This window comes from Vombatus ursinus, unplaced genomic scaffold, assembly GCF_900497805.2.
Source record: "Vombatus ursinus unplaced genomic scaffold, bare-nosed wombat genome assembly UNPS02014791.1, whole genome shotgun sequence".
Classification (NCBI taxonomy): Eukaryota; Metazoa; Chordata; class Mammalia; order Diprotodontia; family Vombatidae; genus Vombatus; species Vombatus ursinus.
In genome coordinates this window covers 81,782,578-81,797,235 of record NW_020954569.1, presented here as the reverse complement: position 1 = coordinate 81,797,235, position 14,658 = coordinate 81,782,578, and positions in this window count along the sequence as shown.

The window sequence follows — 14,658 nt, the reverse complement described above, 5'->3', positions numbered from 1 at the left end:
TGAACAAAGAGAAGCATGGAAAGATCTAAATGAACTGATGCAAATGAAGTAATCAGAACTAAGAAAACAATATACATAGTAACTACAACAACATAAATGGCAAGAATAATGCCACATTGAAAAATTAAAAATAAATGTAAAAAAATTGTAACGATCAAATGAAACTTAAATGATATGAGAAGACACCCCCAGACCACCACCCCCAGCTTCGTGGAAGTTGGAGGTCCACAGGTATTGCACATTTCTCATGTTTTCAGACTTTTTCAATGTATCAGTTGTGCTGACTTTTTTTTCCCTCTATAAAAACATACCATTTATCGTATGAAATGGCCTTCAGGGAGAGGGAGAAAGAGAGAGAGAGAAAGAGGGAGAGGAAAAGGGAAGTGATGGTGATGTAAAATATAGAAAACATCAATGAAAATTTATTTGCTCCTGGCTGAGGAAATGCAGCTTAGCTCCCATGATGGGAGAGCAGGCTTGTGTGGTCTGAGTGAAAAGGTCCTGAAAGGAAATTAAAGATATGGATGAAGTTCCTTGTAGGACCAAGCCCTGGGTCCAAGTCGTGCCTTTGATGACAACTAAATGTTTACACAGGGATAGTCCCCTCCCCCATTTCTGTGCCTGGGAGAAGAAGTGACCCCCAAGTGTACTTCCCATTCAAACCTTTATTTGAGGCGTGGTGGACTTGACGAGTGGTTCCATTTACCTGAAAGACAAGCACCAGGGGTGACACTAAACCTCACGTCTGTGTTACTAACTACATGTGTGGTCTTGGGGAAGTTACCTCCCTTCTCCGCATCTCATTTTCTTCCTATAAAATGAAGATTATGAACTATTTCACTTCTAAGTTTCCCTCCAGCCTGAATCGCTATGATCATCTCTCATCTACATGCCTTTGCAGAGCAGGGGGATCTTCTTCAGAAAAGATGCCTTCTTATATCCCAGCACCATATGGCAAAATGTGCCCCCATATAAATGCTCTTTCGTTGTGTTTCTTAAACCAGTTTCTTTTGTACTATGTCATTATAAGCATTTTGTACAAATCTATTGAAATAAACTTTGGTTAAGAAAATAAAATAAAAAAAATATTTTGAAAAAATGTTTGTGTTCCTGAGGTGACATTTTCATATCACATGACCTCAAAGAATGTTCAAGACCTTATTTTATGTTATATCATAAGGGAATGTAATTCTAAGAGACTATTTGCCATCTGTTCATATAAATACATTTCTTAAATATGTATAAGTAAAATACATATCCAATAAATTCATAGACAAGATATTGTATTTGATTTAAAAATAGTTATCAAATATTTTTAAAATAGGTCCATGGATCCCAGGTTAAGAACTGCTACTTTAAGTATTTGAATACTATGTCATTTGGTCCACATATATCTAATACTTATATTACATCATTGTCTATGGAGTCTGTCAAGACAGTAAAGTTTCCTTGTTTGTCACTCAACAGCATTAATTTTTCCTGTTTCTTTGCCCCAAATCATGATTGCAACTAAGTACTACTGTTTTTGGAATTGTCTGAACCCTAATAAATTTTGTTCCAGCCCCTCATTTCATCTCTGCATGTGTCTTTACGTTTTTTATGTGTAGGTTTTTGTTTTGTTTATTCAATGCAACATTGTTGGGTTTTGTTTTATTTTATTTTTCATCCTGTCATTTTCTTTTGTTGTGTTGCCAAATATAATTCACTCACATTCAAGGTTATACTTTTTAAGCTCATGATTTTCATCATTAAATTATGAATCCCCCCTATTAAACCTATTCTAGATCCTTGAGTTTTGTTTTCCTTGCACTAAGCTAAATTCTGCCTCTTCCCACAGACCCTTCACCCTGACCTTTATGTTACCCTGCCCCAACCCAAATTCTTTTAATCTATTTTGTTGGTATGCTCTCTACTTTTAAAAAAATTACCCTTTTCTCAGTACAGATAAGAGTATGATACAGAATCTACCCTATCCCCTCTCCTAACCTATCACCCAGTCTTTGAGTATGCATAATATTCATATTTAGTTTCCAATAAATGTTCAATTCAACTCCTCTTTACTCTCTTCCTTTTCTAGAATAATCTAGAATGTCATCTTTTATTCAGAGATTTGGCATTTCATTGTTCTTTTATTTGTTCAATGTCCCTCATACAAAGTAAAGGAATCATTGTACTATTGAGTGAACCCTGTATCTAGAGTCAGGGAAAACAAGATGAATTCAGACCCTTTCATTCACCACCAGACCATCCTCCTTCTGGGTCCAGCCATCATATTGTCTATGTTTCTCTGCCTGCCTGCCCTTCATGACAATTGCTTGCAGTGACCCAGACTCTGTCTCTGGGCCAGGAGATGGTCCTGTGAAGCACATTCCTTGTTTAGCTAGGAGAATATCCACTTTCTCTGTTGAAACTCACCATTTTCCCTTGGGATTTGAGAGGTGTCTTCCTGGGAGCCAGTAATACTTGTTGGTTAGTTTTTGTCTTTGTCTTCCTAGTGCCTACCATAATACCTTGGATATAGTTGATGCTTAAAAAATGCTTTTTACTGAATTAAAATACTAAAGTAAAACTGTTATATTCCCTATAAAGTATTTTTTTCTTGTGGTGTCTTATGTATTCTATTGAGTTCACCTTTGGCCTCTCCAATAGTATTGGGCATATACTGTGCAATACTACTGATCTGTATCTTACCACTGGACCCAGATGGCTCAGGAAGAGAGAGTAAGGCTGGTGACTGTGCACAGCCCTCCCTCACTTAAATCCAATTCACTTGCAAGTTACATCACCTTCTTGATGGCATGGCCCTCCTCAAAATTGAAGGACAAACAAAACCACTACTGTGCAATTTTTTTTATGATTTCCTGATTATTATGGCTTTTAACTTCATTTATTTCTTATTACTTCATTTTCACCCCTGAAATATGAGCTAGTACTTAAATTATCTTTTTTGTATTATTTTGTATTATTTTTGTATTTTGTATTATTTCTTCAAGCTGACATTTCAAGTGTTTTAAGTATTTCTCCAAACATCTTGTCTTTTGATTTGATTTTATTCTGTCCTACTTCTACATAGCTGAGTTCCAAATTTGTCATTCTATTTTTAGAGAATCTGTTGTTGTTTTGGGTAGATTCTCCCATCATTTGCCGTATATTTTCTACTCTCATTCATCATTTTGATTTCTTCTTTGCAAGCTCAACTTTCTATTCTAATCTGCTTTTCTAAACCACTCTAGAAGTTCTTACGGTTGCTCCTTTATAATTTCTAGGGAACTCATTGTAGTTGATTTTAGTTTGCCTTTCTTCAGTTACATTTGAGTCAATTCTCTTTACTTTAATATATGTTCTTTGTATTGTATCCTTTTGTGATTGTTTACTCATTTTCTCTTTTTTTAATCCCTTTGTTTATTTTTTAGGTCTTTCTTCTGACAAGTTCTTTCCAATCCCTCTTCGCTATTTGTTGTTATTGCTTTATTCTGTTTGGCATATTTTTTGTTATTTTGAGATGATGAAGAACAGTGGGGCTTATTTATGACCTCTCACTTAGCCATCTTTCTGGAATTTAACTCCCTCCATTTCTTCCAAATGGAATTGAAGTAAGCCCAATCCATCTCCCATTTCCCCTTCCATCCCCCACATATCCAAGGCTGCTGTATCTCTCTTATCCAGATCACAGGGCTGAGATAAATTCACAAACTGAACTTCACCAAACGGTGGGGAGCCTGGTCAAAGTATTGACAAGGAGAAAACTTGTAAGAGGCAAGATGCTACTGCAGCTACATAGAACTCAGAGCAAGAACAGTGAATATAGTAATGTTAAGTACACATAGGGCAGTGAGCTCATGGCAAAATGGGTTTCTGGTATTTCTATTTTGGGGGGAAGGTGTAGAAATTGCCTTTGTGGAAGATGTTTCTTTCCCCCTTTCTTTGTTGTTTTTGTTTTTATTATTTTTTGCATTTATTTTATTGAGAGGTTAAGAGAGACTTAGATACAGCCTCTCACTTAGCCATCTAGCTAAAAGTCCAAAGAATGTTTATAGGGCTATAAACCCTAGTGTATCAGGACAAAAAGAAAACATAAATTTTAGTCCTTTTAGTTCTTGTGCAAAAACTCCTCAGTGAGGTCTCGCCAATACACCACTAATTTTTCATGAAGTGACATTGGAACCTCCCATTGACTGACTCAGATTTAGTTACAAACTGGCAGTACAATAACTTCTAAAGCCATTAGCATACATGCAATTTTCCACCTTTCATTCTGTAAGGAGCCATAGTAGACACTTAATAAATATTTGTCAATTTTGATACGCTGATGTATTGATTTGGTGAATTTCACACCCAGTATTTTTTTTACAAGTATTACTGCAGTTAAATTGCAGTGACACAATTTTACCATTATCACGTTTCAAAGATGATAGGCTGAGAAAATGTGTGCATGTATGTGTGTGGGGGGGGGATGAGGCAAAAGGAGAAGAAAGGAGAGAAAAGGAGAGGAGAGTTGAAAAAAGAAAACTACTCCAAGTTACTACTTCAATATTATCACTCCCAATAGCTCTCTTCTGCATGCACATACATTCAAGAATTCTAAAATTTATACTTATTCTATAAGTAACATTTTTTTCAAAGTAAAAGCATAATTCAAACTGACTTCCAGTGAAAATCAGTGTGAGTTAGTGAAAAATGTAATTTACGCAATTTGGAATTATGAGAGAAAAACCACTAAACTTTTCATACCCTTTGAACTAGCCATCTCACTACTGCTTGTGTACTCCAAAGAGATCAGTAACAAAAAGAAAGACCCCATATACTAAATAGTCATAGCTGTACTTTTGGTAAGTATCTTAAAACCACAAACACAGTGGGTGTCAATCAAATTGGAATAATTGAATACATTGTGGTATGTAATGGAATATCATTGCATAATGTAATAGAGTATTATTTTGTCAAAATGGGTAAAGAATAAGAAGAATCCATAGAGATGTAGAAACATTTTTGTGAAGATGAAATCAACCCCCCAAAATGTTGACTAATAAAGTTCATTAGGAGAATATGCTTGTAATGAATACATGGAATGATTTTGAATTATCAGACCAGTGACCTGTTTTGTTGTTATTGCTGTTGTTGTTCAGTCATGTCTGACTCTATTACTCCATGGACCATAGCATGCCAGGCCATTCTGTCTTCCACTATCTCTTGAATTCTGTCCAAATTCATGTTCATTGTATCCATGACACCATCTATCCATCTCATCCTTTGCCCTTCTCTTTTCCTTTTGCCTTCAATCTTTCCCAAAATTATTTTCCAGTGAGTCCCATCTTCTCATTATGTGGCTGAAGTATTTAAGTTTTAGTTTCAGTATTTGACCTTTGAGTGAATAGCCTGAATTAATTTCTTTAAATATTTAAGTATTAACTGATTTGATCTCCTTATTGTCCAAGAGACTCTCAAAAGTTTTCTCCAGCACCACAATTCAAAAGTGCTGATTTTGCAGCCATGCATTGCTACTAGAAAAAGCATAGCTTTGACCAGCTTTTTATTGGCAAAATAATGTCTCTGCTTTTTAGTATGCTGTGTAGATTTGTCATAGCTTTCCTTCCAAGGAGTAAATGTTCTTTAATTTCATGGTTGAAATCACTATCTGCAATGATCTTTGACCCAAAAATATAAAATCTGATACTGCTTCCATACCTTCTCCCTCTATTTAGCAGGAAATGATGGGAAGAGTATCCAAGTCTTAGTTTTGTTTTTTTTTCCCATGTTGAGCTTCAAGCCAGCTTCTATACTCTTCTTTTTTCACCCTGGTCAAGAAGTTCTTAATTCTTCTTCACTTTCTGCCATCAGATTACTTACATTATGTTAAAAGGAGCTTCTCATGGTTTTTTTAAATTTGCATTTTTTAAGTAGTTTAAATATATATCCTGAAATAATATTCACATTATGCATTTACTTAGTAAAATCCTCTTTCCCCCTCACAGTTATGGCAAAACTATCCCTCTAACCAAATGCCAGGAGTTTCTTACTGAAGTTCCATATCATGATGTTTCAATGTATATCATTTAATGGGAGATCAGAATTTGTACAAAGGCTAGGAATTGAAAGAGAGGTAATGACTGCTTCCAATTCCAAGATGTGTATGGGGTTATGTAAATAAAGTCATTGCTTTTAGATATACAAGGGTTTCATTAATGTCATTGAAATTGTACAATAGTTTGTCTATAGAAACTATCCCTGACTTGGATTAGAGTAGCTGATATCTTATAGGACTCCTCTTCATGTCTAGAATCAGGATATTATTATATACATGTGAGATAGATATTAAAGATGACCAAGGTGTCCTCATACCTTGGTTGTGGCAATAGTGCCCCGAAAATCAGTCATCCTAACAAAGCCATCACTCATCTCAGTGCCAGCCAATTACATGACAGGTTAAAGCTTATCTCATGCATCTCCCAAGATAATTGAGCCATACTCAATTTATTTCTGATACTATGTACCGGGCACTATGCTTAGGGCTGGAATAGAAATAAGAAATAGACAATCCCTGACCTCAAGGAGCTTAAAACCTAATGGGGGAAGATAATGCACAAAAGAAAGCTAAAAAGGTGGAGAGGAGAGGAAGGCTGGGGAAGAAGCTACCTAGCACAGAAGTGTGATGGAGTACAGTCCAGGAAGTGTGACTGGTGAGAAATGAAGAGATACTGGCCTGAGAGACCTCTTTAAATGGAGGCTTGGGAGGAAATTTTTGCTCCTTTCTCCAGCCCTCTCATCAGAGAGAAAGAAGAAACAGGGTACTAATGACGTGTGAGAACCAAAGTTGATGAAATCTTACAGAATTTCACACCAGTTTCCTGGTGATGAGGTTTCCTGGAAGTGTGATCATGATTATTTCCAATCTAAGGATTAGAGCTGGTGGGAAATGGATGATAATTCTGCACCTTCCTTTGTATTGTGCTAGTGGTGATCTCACATCAGACTGCTGTGATGTCTGTTCTCTTTTCTGCATCCTCCTTTCTGCTATTGATTTCTTCTCCCTTTCCATTACCTGGTACCCAGCACCATCATGTTACCTTCACATTGCTTAAATCTCTGCCTCCCTGCCTGAGAATATGATGTTCTAAACTTCTCTCCCTTTGCTTCTTTTTGTTTATCAGACTGGCTAATCTAATTAATTCTCATTAAGGTGAAGGAGTTTAATATGTTACCCCTGATAGAAATTATTACACTTTAATAAGGCAGGACTACAGATGAAATAACTCAACTTAAAAGGACTGGAATGTAAGAATACTTCAGTGGACCAAGCCGCATCACTTGACACAGAGCATTTTCTTTTTACTCATAAGGCAAAGAAAATGCAGAAAGTAGGATGAAATTTTTTTTTATTTCAAAGCAAAATTATAATATCAATTATTTGTATTTAAAGAGCATTTGTACAGAAAGGGGAAATTTTACTAAATGATAGTAAAATTATAAAAAAAATTTTTTGTACTAATTGATGCTCCTGCTTCTTCTAGAGAATCTCTAATAGTAAATTTCAGGCAATGTGACAGGCTTACAAGGCAGATATTTGGGGTGGAGCTTTTAATTCACACCACTTAGACAGACCCACAATTTTACATATGTGAAACCTGATCCTGCCCTACATTTCACATTTTTTCAAGTGTAACTTTCAGATCCCTAAAATATACCCTGTAAGTCCTGATCTCAAATCATGCTAAAAACAACTTAGCTCCTACCTAATAACATGCTAATGGCACAGACTGGAGAGAATGTCTGGTTCCACTAGGTCAGCCAGATGACGATCATCTCTGTTCCAACTCCATCTTTATATCCTCCTGAAGCAGATTCCAGGGGAGAAATACCTGCTTTTTCACTCCACAGGTTACCTATTTTCTTACAGGACACTGTTCTAACCAAGAGGGGGGAATGGGTTTCTTAGAGCATTCAAGGTTGCTTGGTTTTCAGGACTGTAATTCAATGTCTCAGAAAAGAACAGATCAGGGAGGAGGCACCGAAGACGAGGCCACTACTTGGGTGAGATACTCTACAGGAGAATCTTGACTTCTAATCTCAAACCCCGGAAATAAAAACTGCTAATTCAGCCGACGCCAGAACTAGAATTGGTTTGTTGCACAACCATCACATGTGGACAAGGGAAGAACTGGAATTCTGAGTTTTGACAAAAATAACAAAAAGAAGATTAAATTTCCCCATTAACTCCACACACTTTAGGTCACATGGAGAAGGCCAAGAAGGAATTCTGCTAGCATGCAAATTCCATTCTCCCAGACATGTTAATTTCTCTAAGAGAAATTTACACTTGAATGGGGAATTTATAAACTGGGAGAATATCTTTAGGAGATCTTCAGGGAGGAAAAAGTGATGATTTTGGCTTGTTGTTTCCTGCCCCCACCCCCGCAGGTAACAGTACAAATGACTAAGAAATTTGCCTTCACTAATCATTTTGGAGCCATACAGAACTGAAAATACATTTAAACATAAAGCCTTCTCTATCATGGAAAAGTGCTACTCCCTGGACTAACTTTAAAAAAAAAATCTCTGTTCTACTCAACCCAGATTTTATCTTCAGGTACAATTCAGATATGTATAAAGAGATGACATGGTATAGTGGATACCCCTCTAGATATGGAGTCAGAAAACATCAGGAATTCTAATCCAGTCTCAAACATTTACGAGCTGGGTAAAGCTGGGCAAGTCAGTCTCTCATATCCTTACTTTCTTCCCTCATAAAATGAAGTTAATAATAACATCTACCTCACAGGGTTATTGTGAGGATGAAATTAGATGATATAAGTAAAGAATCCTACAGACCTTCAAGCTTTCTATAAATGCCAGATGTGATTACATATCATAGATAGGCACAGAGAACAAAATCAAGAGAAAGTTATACCAGATTTCAAATCCATACTGTGAAGTACTTGAAAAGCAGGAAAAGATGGAGCTCATGTACCTTTAACTCAGCTCCAAATACAACCTGTCAGTCTCCTCTCCCCACTGAAAAGAACTGGGTGAATTTTTTTCTCAAATTTTTATGGCTTTTTTACATAGGCACATGTGATTAGTTGAATAAATTCAAGTGAGGATGAATATGGACAGTTAAAAATAGGGAAAAATCTACAAGTATTCTACAGTTGGCTTTAGGAAGCATCATAAATCTGCTTTCAATCAATCAACGTTCAAGCATTGTTTAAGCATTTGCTGTGTACCTGGTAGTACAAAATACAAAAATAAAATTGAATCAGTTCCTGCTCTAAATAAATTTATCTCTGAAGAAGGAGCCTGCTTAACTGAATCACTGTAAACAATAACAGCTGATATTTATATAGCATTCAATGGATGACAAAGTGCTTTATCTCTTTTTTCTTACTTGATCCTCACAATGGTCCTGTGGAATAGGTAACAGAGATATTATCTCCATTTTATAAATAAAGAATTTCAGGCGGAGAGAAATAACCACACAGTTGGAAGCATTAGAGCTGAGATTCAAACTGAAGTGTTTTCATTTCATATCCAGGCCTTATCTTACTATACCACACCACAAATTTCTGCAAGGAAATAATATAATAATATAAAATACATTTTATATTTATTATTTTACTATTTAGCTAGTAAATATAATAATATGAAATACATTTGACACTGAAGTCAGATTAACGTGTCTCATCCTACACTCTGAGTCTGTCACTTCTTGGTCAGGGGGTGGGAAGCATGTTTCATAGTTAGTCCTCCAGATTTTGGTAGATTATTGGATTCCTCAGAGTCTTTAAATCTTTCGAAGTTGTTTGCCTTTACAATATTGTTCTTCTTGTATACATTGTTCTCTTGGTTCTGCTCATTTCATTCTGCATCAGTTCATACAAGGCTTCCCAGTTTAATCTGCAACCATCCCCTTTATCATTTTTAGCACCATAACATCCCATCATCTTTATATGCCAAAAATCCAGTTCTAGAGTTCCTCCATGAAGCCGTTTCTTTTATTCCCTTGTACCTCACATAACATGTTGCTTTATACCTTTACATCCTTAACATGCAAATAGGGTATGTTGTAGTTATTTCTTTTGATACCTTCTCCACCTTCTCACTCCATCCCAATTAGACAGTTACCTCTGAGGGCAGGGACCACATTTTTCCTAAAATCTGTGTGTCCCTCAGCTCCTGGCACAGTGCTCTGAACCCAATAGGACCAATACTTCATATCTGTTTGTTGAATTGAACAGAATTGTCTTTCAGTATGATCAGCATCAGCTTTGTATTCTTCCCAACTTTGGCCTTCACTCAGCACCAACTCTGGCCTTGGGTGATCTAAAGACTTTCCAGAAATGAAAATAACTGCCTGAGGCATGGGAAATTGAACTAAATCTTCATGCCATCCCCCAGAAGCCCCTTGTGGTTTCCAACATGAAGCCACAAGACTAGCCTTATATCTTGTCTCTTTCTCCTAAGGGCAGAGCATTAAACAAAATTCTGGTTATTTGAATGTTTTTGTTCTTTGGATTTCATAAAGACTGGAGTTGACTATATTTGTGTTTCTTTATGATAGATCTGTCTGCTTTGTACTCTGCTCAGGTTAATATTAAAACCTATTTTCATTCCCAGAGCACACAGCAAGCAAAGCATAGTAGATGTCATCTAGGTATTAAAAATTTACAACAGTATATAGAAAAAAGAAAGTCAGCTATATATGAGTTCATTTTTCACAATTATCCTCTTTTCTCTCTTCACATGGCCACCATCGTAATTCAGACTCAAATTGCCTATCACCTAGACTACTCGAATAGCCGCTTAGTTGTTCCCTGCTTCCAGCCTGTCCTCGCTGCAATTTATCCTTCATAGAAATGCTTTTATAACCTTCTTAAGGCATTGGTCTGACCATGGCACGCCTACATTCAGGGACCTTCAGTGGCTCTGCATTGTCTCTGTAATATAATACAGAGACCAATCAGGTTTCAAGCTAAATGTCCAACTTTTTTTTCATATTACTCTGCTTCTCACATTACAATCCATTCAACCTGCTCTACCCCACACTGAATAATCCATCTCCAAACTCAACTCAACTCATTTCACACACACACACACACACACACACACACACACACACACACACACACACACACACATATACAGAGAGAGAGAGAGAGAGAGAGAGAGAGAGAGAGAGAGAGAGATACTCTTCCCTCATCTAGCCTTTCAAAGTTCTTTTTCTTCCTTCAAGGCATAGCTCAGCCAACAATAATCATCGCAGGCATTATTCCTATATGTTTCCCCAACTCCCCCCATTCCCAATGTCAGTGTCTTCTCTCTTCCTGAATTACCTTATCTTTACTTATCTGTGTACATGAGTCCTCCCAAGGGAAATGTAAACACCATAAGGCTAAGCACTCTAAATTTTGTTTTGGTTTGCTTTTATCCCCAGTGCCTTGTACAGTGTCTTGCACACAGTAGGAGCTAACTACATATTTTTTTTTGGTTGAATTGAATCAAATCATTGTGTCATAAAACTGGAGCTGAAATGGACCTTGCAGGGGTTATCTAGTCCAATGTTCTCATTTCAAAGAGAAGAATCCTGAAGCCCAAAGAGGTTCAATGACTTACCTAAAGTCACATGGGTAATCAATAGCAAACTAGGATTCTAACTTAGGAACTCTCATGCTAACCTTCTCCTTCTTTCCTCTATGCCATTCTGTCATCAAGTCAGAATTGCCCATCTTGAAATGAAAGAAAGAACTAGGAACTCTACGGCTAATTTAATGCCTTCCCTTTCACCCTACCCACCCCCATACCACCATTCAGGTGTCTGATTTTGTCTGCTTAGACCAAATCTGAAAGTGCCTCTCCCCAGGTAGGAATACTAGGTCTGGAGTCAGGATTGGATGATGAGAATTATGTGGAGCCAAAAACCTAAGAAGGGAATTCTTGGAAACCTTGGGTGCACAGTTCAGGCTGCTTGACATGCATTTTTTGAAAGCACGGACCATTCCCAAGTCTTAGACCACAAATGACCCAGGCTCCACTGAACTTGGTTATGTCATAGGAGTGATATTTCATGGAGGTTGCATAAACATTCTGTCTGCAGAGGAATGCATTAACTCTTCTAGGACAGAGAACTTTATTCAAGCAATCTCATCTTTTACCTTTCCCTGTACAAGAATTATACTGAGGCTTTCAATTCAATCTTTACATTATGATAAAATATGAATTTTCTTCTTGACCTTAAAGTTTCCTGTAGCTTCTTGCAATACCCTGAAGCATAGGACCTTTTCCTCTCTGTTTGTGAACTAGGCTCCCCCTGCCTCTCTTGTCCAAGGGTCAAATGTGGTTGGGAAAAACTGGATAGTCCCAAGACGCCTGGCTTCTGCCCAAGAAGAGTGAAACTGAAGACAGCTCAACAAGAGCATCTGAGGACAGGATTTGGCTCAAAGTCTCTTCTGCAATAATGTCTGCTTGCAAGGGACACAAAGTGATTCTCTCTATCTTATCTCAGGATGATCCAAGGATTCTCTGTGCTGTTATCTCCCGGGCATGTGTTGGTAAAGTTTCAACCCAAAGAAATCCTAAAGTCTTGGCTTTTCAGAAGAGATAGGCAACCAAAAAAATGATAGCTAGAGAATTTGCCTTTGGAGACAGGAAATAATGGCTGGTACCCTGCCTGGATGGAATAGAAGTCCAAGGTATAACCTCACAAAAGTCTCTGAATATAGGAATCTCCTTCACACAGAGCAAAATAAGTTTAACCTACAGCATGCAGAACTAAATTTGGGACTAAAGAAGAATTGCCTGGCAGGGAATGGTGTTGGAAATTAGGATGCATACTGTGAGGGAGTCTAATAATAATAATAATAATAATAATAATAATAATAACTTGCCTTTATATAGTGCTTATTATGTGCCAGAAATGTGCTAAGCACTTTTCAATTATTATCTCATTGTGTCCTCACAATAACTCTGAAAGTTAAATGCTATTATTATTCTTATTTTACAGATGAGGAAATGGAGGCAGAGGTTTAGTGACTTGCTTAGGATGACACAGCTAGGAAGTAGCTGAAGCTGAATTTGAACTCAAGTCTTCCTGATTCCAGGACCAGTGTTTTCTATTCATTATGCCACCTAACTTAGTTGATGGCATCTCTGCATCTGGAGAATTTAGAGGAAAAAAAAAGATTATTTTCCTGGGCTTGTCTTAGTGTAGCCTGCCTAAAGACAGGGGAAAGGTAAGAAAATCCTTTAGGGTCTCTTCCAGTCCTGTAAGTTTTTAATCTAATTAGTTCAATTGGACATTATAAGTATATGTGCAAGGGTGTATCCTAGGATTTGGGTGGAAATGTTTTGTATCAGCTATTTTTAGTACATCATCTTAATACATGCCAAATGCATCAGGCTAATAGGGTAGCGCAACAATAGAATTCTGATAATAGAAGCCGCTTTAGTCTACTGGATAATTTTTAGTGGGAATAAATTAATTGAGGCCCATGAACTACGTTGCTAGAAATTGAATGAATGAATACTGGTGAAAATTCAGAAGGATATACTTCATAATACTGATTACATAGCCAGGAATTTTCCTTTGCAATTGTATTTTCTCATTCATTCATTCAACAAGCCTGTACAATCTTTAATGAGTAATCTTTTACCCAGGTTCTGGGTAGACCTGTCTCTGACTAGAGCCTTGACAAAGCATTTATATGGCCTGGTTGATGTTTGAATATTGTATCTTCTTCTTTTGCATATTGTCTCCCCCATCAGATTGTGAGCTCCTTAATGGTAGGGCTTGTCTTTAGCCTTTTTTTTTGTATCCCTAGCACTTAGCACAGACCTGGTATGTAATAGGCACTTAATAAAAGTTGATTGATTGATATTACAGCCCACAGAGGCTTTGATTCTTCACAGGAACACACGTGAACCATCACACATGCTCAAAAGAGTAGATTTTTCTGGTATGACAAATGTATTAGTATTTGTGTGTGTGTGTGTGTGTGTGTGTGTGTGTGTGTGTTAATGTTAAGAATCTTTTCATTGTCCCACCTACTCCTTGTTAGGACATACCCTAGATGCTTGTCTATCTTGTGTATTCTTAGCCCTGGCTTTGCCTCTGTCTCTGCCTCTGGCAATTATAAAATGAGATGCTAGTAACCAATTTTAAGTTCACTGGACTGGGCAATTCTGAAAAATTCTAGTAGAATCAGAATCCCTTCTGCCTAAGTTGCTTGTTAATCATGTGCATGAAAGTCAGGCATATGTGTAGGTGGCCCAGTGAATAGTGCTGGACCTGGAGTCAGGAAAACCCAAATTCAAATCCTTCCTCAGACATCATCCTGGGCAAGTCACTTAATCTCCTACAGCTTAAGTTTTCTTCATCTATTAAATGGGAATAATATTAACACCTACTTCACAGGATTTTGTCAGGATCAAATGACATATTAAATGTACTTTGTGAACTTTAAATTGTTATATAAATGCTAGCTATCATTTATCATCATCAGTGTCACAGAAGAGGTCAACTATAGATGTCGCTGGGTTGATCAAATAGGACTTTATAGGAGAAGGAAATGTTGTGGAGCTCCCCAAATAGTGACTTTCTTAAGGTCTTACTTGGACTATTGAACTTCATTACACTCCCTTTCACTGGGGGCATTCTGCCTCACACTG